The sequence below is a fragment of the Athene cunicularia genome (genome assembly GCF_003259725.1).
Source record: "Athene cunicularia isolate RWA chromosome 2 unlocalized genomic scaffold, athCun1 chr2_part1, whole genome shotgun sequence".
NCBI lineage: Eukaryota > Metazoa > Chordata > Aves > Strigiformes > Strigidae > Athene > Athene cunicularia.
This window is the reverse complement of record NW_020799095.1, coordinates 120,825,624-120,834,055: the sequence shown is the minus strand read 5'-3', so window position 1 is coordinate 120,834,055 and position 8,432 is coordinate 120,825,624.

Here is an 8,432-nt window from a genome sequence, read left to right as displayed (position 1 = left end):
TACTTAATCTCTGGTCATTCACATAGTTACCCAGACTTGTCCCATTCACATTTCCAAGACACAGACATTCGTTAATTGAATCTTAATTTGTGTACAGGGGTGAAATACTGACCCTGTGGGAGTCAGTGGCAAAGCTCCCATTAACAACAGTGCATTTAAGATCTGCTCCCTTGGGATTTTGCATGTTCTTCAAGATTTATAGATACAAAAAACCTCACTCTAAAACAAACAAACTACAAAAAACCCCAACACTCACCCACCCCAAAACCCACTCAACAACAACAACAAAAAAAACTCTGAGAAAATGAAACCAAAAGCTATATTACAATTGAAAAATATGTATTTCCACTGTGAGATGTTTGTGAGTGAAAAGATTTTGACCTGATGGGTTTTTACTGAAGTGAGGCTAGTAAGGAAAAAGTGCAATAAATCTAGGCTCCTAAATAGTCAGTAGAAGAAGAAAAGCTCTTCCAGAGAGCAATTCTGATTATGTTCTGGAGGGGTAAACTTTCCCCATGAATTATGTAAGGACATTGAGACAACTTGAATCTTGAGGTACATGTCTTGGTGAGACTCCCCAAACCATATCAGATGAAGCTGAGCCTTATGCAAAGTACCCAAAGCATTCAACTGCATGGAATGTTTTCCATTTAATCTTACATTCTCATCTTTGTCAACTCTTTAAATGCCTTTGTCTGTGAAAGCAAATGAACATATTTCCATTTCACAGTAGAAGGGAGAATACACTGAAATCCAATGCACAAAATACTCTTCTTTATTAGAAAGAGTTTAGATAAATTTGGCTACAAGGAAGATGCAAATGTCAAAGAGAGCTAAGTAAGTCCCTATCATGTGATCTCATTAATGCAGATTGCAGGAAACTTTATCCTGTATTTTTCAATAAAAAATGGGCACTGGTTAAAGCAGTGACTGAAATGTGTTGTATGGGGTACCTTTGAGATGCACAGCACTTTCATAATGGAACACCATCCCCAATGCATAAATAATAAGAATTTTTACACTTCTTATGTTTTGTGGAGCAAAAGGGTTTCAAGGCAGCTGAAATATTTCTCCATTTCTCTCTGCTCATTTAAACAAACACATATTTCAAAACACTGTCTTTTTTTTTTTTTCACTTTAGAGAAAATCAAAATATCACTGAGCAAAAAAAAATTAAAAAATAAATTCATTTGTATAGTTGCAATAAAAGACATGTCAATTTCTGAAGCATTACTGTTGTCTTCAGTAGGATGCTAGTTTTGTAATTTCAGAGGTGCAACAATAGGGGCATTGTGAAATTTTAGGAGAAAAATGTTCTGCATAGAAATTCCAGCTGTGAACATGTGATCAGTCCTTTTATGGACAAAAAAGACACACTTCCCTGCATTTGAATTCAATTTCTATGTGCATCTACAGTTCACTCACATCCTCTACAAACTCATCTGTGTAGTTATTCTTTTTCTTTAGGCACAGAATATAATAACACCATGGAAAAATAATTAAAAAATTGCCCACTTCACTATTCTTGCTGAGAGATTATGTGATTTAAGATCAAAGTTGAAAGAAAAACCAGGTAACAGCTAAGCTCAAAAATTAAGTAATGAAGAGAATAGTGCATCAAATGGGCCAATTTGCAATATTCCATATCTTAGCATAATTAAAATTTTACATATAATGATAGGACCAAAATCCGCTAGCAATTTTTTCTCCAAGTAGAAAAAGCTGGATGAGAAAAATAATTTAAGATGAAACTGGACATCTTGTTTAAAAAAAAAAAAAAAAAAAAAAAAAAAATAAAAAAAAAAAAAAAAAAAGCAGCCTCACACTCATTTATGGAACACTTCAAAACAGGAATAAATGAAAATGAATTAAAATGTATATATCATCTGCTGTTCTTTCCATCAAGAGAAAATTTTCAGGTAGCCAACTGTTTTGAAATAAATTTTCCTGCAGTTGCTATAGTGATGATAATAAAGTTCCTGCCTCAATTTATGTGATAGAGGTTCCTAGCAGAACACTTGAAAAGGTAAGCTAATCATAATGAAGACACTGTTAGTTCTCATGCTCAGAGCAGCCTCCTTGAATTTAGTTCACAATTACAGGAGTCCTCCATTGTTGTCAATTTTGTTATATGTACATTATCATAATGTTCCTCAATGTGGCAGTAACAAATTATGCAGCAGAGACTGAACTACTTTTTTTCTAGGTTAAGTCAATGGACAAAGGATACACAAGTTTGCTACAATAAACAATGACTGAATCAAAGATATTTCTCTATTTACCTTTTCTTTTCCTATTGCAAATCTTTGTTTTTCTAACTATGTAATGACAGTATATTTTTTGCTTCTGTAGTACATATTGTTCAAGTCTTGTTTTATCTCAGTGTTGATGCAAACTAAATAGCTTTAAAGCAGACAGTTACCTGTCAAAATGGATGAGTCATCAAAGCAATGTCAAAGATAAAGCATTATTGCTCAGATGTATGTTCTACTGCAATAATTTTGTAAAATAACATAATTTACTTTAAAACATTTGTGAAGCTAAAATAGCTCCCATAATAGCTGGTTTAGAAGAAAAATATGCAAAATAGCTGACAAAAAATAGAATATCATTAAATATTATTTAGATAAACAAGATAAAACAGAAATAATAAATCTGCCAAAAACTAGAGCTAATCATTGTGAAAACAAAGTGTTAGCAAGGCACTTCTAAAAATACCTGTTATTTACAATTGTGATGTAATAGTATACACATGCATGTTTCTGTGAGCATCTGTATGTGTTTTGATGTCTATATGTCACTGTCATTAAAGGTGTATGAGCTTCCCTCCTTCTGCTACTTTATTGCTTGCGTATGTATCATTACCACCAATAAGGAAAAGATTCTATTTCTTGAAAAAATCAGGTTTTGGGAGTAAAAAAAATACAAGCCTAAATACAAATTAAAATCCAATAAGATCTAAAGCTTCATGTGCAAAGGCAGAAATACTATGATGAGGATATGTCATGTAATAAGAGAGATCAAATAAATTAATAAAAGAGCCTGCCAAAGTTAATGGCCGTGATGTCAGTAAGCTTTTAATTAATAACTTTCATTATTTTTAAAGTCCTTTACAGCTGGACTCCTAAGGAGCCAGGGCTCCAGCAACCAAAGAGCAAAGCCTGTTATGATGATTTTTATCATGGTTTAAAATCCTTATCCCATCTAGAGCCACATTCTCAATAACAGCATATGTTCTTTGACCAAATGTGTGAAGCCTTAATCTGACCAGTGACATTCAGGTCAGGAGTACACATATGGTATGCCATACTGACTCAATTAGCCATCCATCAATTTAATTGCATAATATATCAGAAGATGTATTCCACTACTACTTACAGTTAGATGCAGGCATGGAAATAAATAAGACAAAACAACAATTTTCTGTTGTTTGTTTACCTTAACAGGAATACAAAGTAGGAACAATAATATATTTTATGAAGTATTTTTGTTCTTAGAAAAAAATAATTTTTTGACAGCTAAACTGATCAGAGGTTGCTAGTTTTAGCAATAATACTTCTTGTAATAAGAAAGCGTAGGTGGAAAGCACACCTTACAAGAACATTACAGTGCTTCCACTGATTCTAATCACATTACTGTAGGGATAAGGAAAAAAGAAGGCATATTATTTAAACATTATGTAAATTATGAAGAGAGTTAACACATTGCAAACTTATAAGTAGTGACATAGTTGAGTTGATTTATGCAATCACTCCAGACATCAAATCCTTCTGGGAATAACATACATGACAAAAAATGACAACATGGTGACAAGTTTAAAGAAGAAGAAGAAGAATAGGAAGAAGAAGAAGAAGAAGAACAAGAAGAAGAAGAAGAAGAAGAACAAGAACAAGAACAAGAACAAGAACAAGAACAACAAGAACAACAAGAACAAGAACAAAAACAAAAACAAAAACAAAAACAAGAACATGAAAAACAAGAAGAACAAGAAGAACAAGAACAAAGAAGAAGATTAAGCGTATATTTTAAATATTCTAGGGCAAAAGCTTGAAATCATAGAAGTCAAACATAAAGTCTTCCAAGCTGGAATTAATTGAAAGACAGAGGTTTCAGACTTTGGTCAGTATCAGTGTTGTCTAGCATGTCCTCTTCAGAATTTGCATTACTTTAATTTCAAAACTACACCTTGAAGATGCATGTCATTCCATGTATAACATTTAGAATTTCATAAGCAGGAGTTTATTTTTTTCAGCCTCGTCTGCATACTTGCTTTGTAGCCATTGTAAACCCTGATCCTCATTTCGCGAGTCTATGGGTATTACACCCAGTGTATGAACCAGTTGCCAGCCACAGGTCATAATACCTATTTGAGCTTCTTTGTTGTACACAAATCAATGCCATACTGCTGAAATCCTTCCTTTTCTCTCTCTCCTTTGGCGTGGAAATAGTTCTAATGTGACACATTTTTACAGACCAGAAATTGTTGCCTAGAATTGGATCTTTCATATTTTTCTCTCCTGTGGAAGAATGCCCAGTTTCATGTATTTTGCTTCTTATTCACCCAGAATATTGAGGGAGTTTTCTGTAGTCACTTCTTTCTATAAAGAAACAGTATAGTGCCATTAGACACTTAGACACTCATAAAGTCTAGAATAATGTGATCATGTCACATGTAAAAGTTCAGCAGTAGCAATATTAAAGCACTTTTTAATATAACACTTTGGAAAGAGACAAGGAGAACTGCTTCTGAAGCCTGTGCTCTGGTGTTTTGTTGTTTGTTTTTTTTTTTTGAGCAAAAAACATAAGCTTTACAACACAGTATTTTTAGATTCTATGAGTCATCACAAGCATGGGGTAAATAAAGTAGATCTTGCAGAATTTTGAGTAAACACAAGCTGCCACCTCTTATTAGACACCTCAGATAATTAGTGACTTGGTTTTATGCTCACTTTTAACACAGTTTACATAGGTTTCTGATAGCTCTTCTCTATAATAAGTTCTGTGAAATTTCCTTTAATTCCCCCAGTTTCATGAAATTCTGAGTATCTTTTATTTATTCTGTTTTCAAGCTTTCTATAGAGTGGGCTGGTTGAGAAGTTTCTCTAGAGGATCTGGCCCCTGAGTTGGCTCTTTGAAAGAAAAATGATAAATATTGCCTCTTGAGTATCCAAGAAGTGATATACTCATTAAAAAGAAATGTTAATATTTTGATGTTACCAGTCACTGGACATACCTGTACATGGTAGATGTGTCTGCATGACACAGATCTCTGCAGTTCCCTACACCTAACATGTCTCAGTTCCTTGTCACTCTTCTCTCATCCCAGGCTTTTACAGACACTTCTCCCTGGCTCTGATCCTATGTGTCCAGCCTTCCTGGCTGGGACAGTACAAGATTTATCTGGTCTGTGGCACAGAGCCGGGGACATGCTGCCTGGACTGTACTGCGGCCGACTTCATGGCTCAGGGTTTCCCACAAATAGAAGTCCTGCTAAGGCAGAGCCCGCAGTTGCAGCCAGATGATGACTCTATCCCCATTCCACAAGTCACATATTTGTCCCTCAGAGAGGTCTTACATTTTGCAGGAAGCTTACAGTTAGCTACCATGAACATGTACATCTGAAAAGAAACAGCTAATTAGAAATTAAAAAATACATATCCTTGTTCTCATGGATTTGGGGAATCTGAGACAGGGTGTTGAAAGAAATTTTCTTCTAAAATTATTTTTCTTTGAAAAGGTTTGCAGAACTCATTATGGGCATGGTGGTCAAGGATTAAGGTTTGTTTCTGAAAGAGCAATACATGCTTATTCAAGAAAAACATAGCTTTGTACTGAAGGTGTTAACTCACATCTGATGGTAAATTGACGGTTACAGTTATTTTTGTTTCCGTTTTCTCAGGTTACAGTCCTCATTGAGGCAATGGATGAAGGGGACACATTTTAGCTCTTTCTGGACTATTCAATCTAGACTCAACCTGAATGGAAATCTGTCCTGGCATACTTTTAGTTGGTGACTCCAGCAGTTTAGAAGATGCTACAGGGCAAATGTGACTCATGGACAGCAACTTATGGGGGAGGCTGGGGCAGCAGCTGACAAAGGAACTATTTTACCAAACCTATTCAGAGAAATGAATAGCACAGCTGTTAAATCACACACATCTAATAGCCAAAGTAATATTTTTATCCAAGAATATCTACCAAATTCAGAGGCTGTAGTTTTTCTCCGTGAAACATTCATTTACTGAAACAAACATATTCATAAAAATCACAAATTATTCATGGCCAGCTCAGCAACAGAAAAAGAATATCCTCTTCACAAGAATTATTGTTGCAAATTGTTCCCTTTCCTTTATTACTGCTCTGATTTTTAATATAGCTCATGGATTTAATTATCGAGTTCAGGATATATTTGTAAAGTTATAAAAAATTGAAAGTACTATAAAATTAATAGTTATTACGACTAATCCATGATTAATATACTAGCTGATAGTTTTTACATGTCCCAGAATAGCAGTTTAGAGAATATAATTTCTGAAATCCAGTTAGAGATTGAGCCAATTTTCTGACAAAGCCACCAACCTGCTAATTCTTTCTCCATGAAACACATACAAGGGATATGGTGCTGGTGCAACCATAAAATCACATCATCAGACTATAAATTCTGTCATCCTTTTAGCTCAAAAATCATAGTGTCACCTAACCTGGAAAGGTCCACCATTACAGTCTCTGAGGCCAAAGGGCCTGATGCAGCACAGAAAACCCAAATTCAATTCTTGCCATATCATACTGCCATGTGGCAATCTCTATTTTAAACACCATGTGTTAAGGAAGCCTTGTCTTTGTACTCATATTAGATGCTGTCATAGTATAAGATGATGTGACAGGAGCATATATTGATTTAGAATTTGCTGCTCTCCTTTTAAAATGTAGAAGCTGACTAAAATTAACCACAAAGTGGAACCTACAAGTAAACAACACATGTTTTGGGACAAGAGATACTCTTAAGAGACCCCAAAACAGTATTTTAAGGTTTTGTCTGGGAAAAAAAATAAATTCTGGTGGAAGGACATGGAAAAGCAAGATACTATAAAGAAACATGTTAATTGGGATATAAATTAGAATCGCTATATCTAGCAGAACAAACTGCTCCTCGGAAAAGGGAGGTATGTCATCTGGTTTATAACAAGGCACTCATCAGAATGGGCCCAACATGCACAGCAAACAAACATGCTCTGCAGATAGTCTCACAAGATCAGTCTAAATAACTCATCCGCGCACAAGGCAGCTCACAGTTTTTTGTAGCATTTTAGTTTGGCTTGGCTCTGGGTTTCTTATTTTAAACAAAAGATTGATGCATTACAAACAGGCAAGAGTCTGGATAAATGAGATCTGATGTTTATTCATGACAATTTTAAAAAATGTTCACATAGTAAACAAAACTTAATTACTTTAGAAAGACATAAAACCTGCTGATATAGGATATAATGCTAAATAATAATCACCAGAAAGCCATCTCATTATTATTGGGTTTGTGTTTGATATGGGTTTGGCCCAAGGCAAAGCCCAGGGCTTTATTTATTTAAAAGGGTATGAAAACAAGACAATATGCATGTTTCATATTAAATATTATGATGGCATAACACTATGTGAAATGCAATGAGAGAGAAACATTGTGAAGCACCGAGGAGAATTTAAAAATTTATATTTTGTTGTACTTTTTCCTCAGACATAAGCAGACTTTCTGAGGGATTATGGGAATACTAATAACCACTATGGTGTGGTAATTTATTATAATTTTTCAGAAAAAAAAAAGAGTACATCTACACATGTATATACATACACACTCCACATCTATAGCTACACCTGATTTTCCTATTACGTTATCTGTTATTTTTTTAATTGCAGACTCTGATGAGTTTAAGGCAACATATTTCCTTACTGCTCCTTCTGCTTGTCAGCTGTAGCTGGATTGATAAAATGCAAATGAACAAATCATTAACGAGTACTGGTTATGAATCTCTCAGGCAGTTCAGGACCCTATCAAATCCTGCACCTATTACTTTGTGTGATTGATGTACTATTGTAAGTGATTGTTCCTGATCTTATTAAATCTTATTGATTTTTTTCCCGGTTTCTATTTTATGCAGGACCAGGCTTGGACTATTATGAATGTTGCTGAACACTGTTAATCAAGCTTACACAGCTATTTTGATGGCAAACAATTAGAACTCTGAAGCAATACCTTGCAATTAGCTTCAGGGATATGGACCTCAGCACCGTAATAATGAAAGAGACCTTCTCCTTCAAGCAAGGTAATGAGATTTACAATTATGACCCCAAATAACCTCTGAGAAATAACCAATCTGCAAACATAGATGTGTTTATCAATAATTTGTGTCCTTTTTATGAAAATATCTTTTAAATTTTTTTTC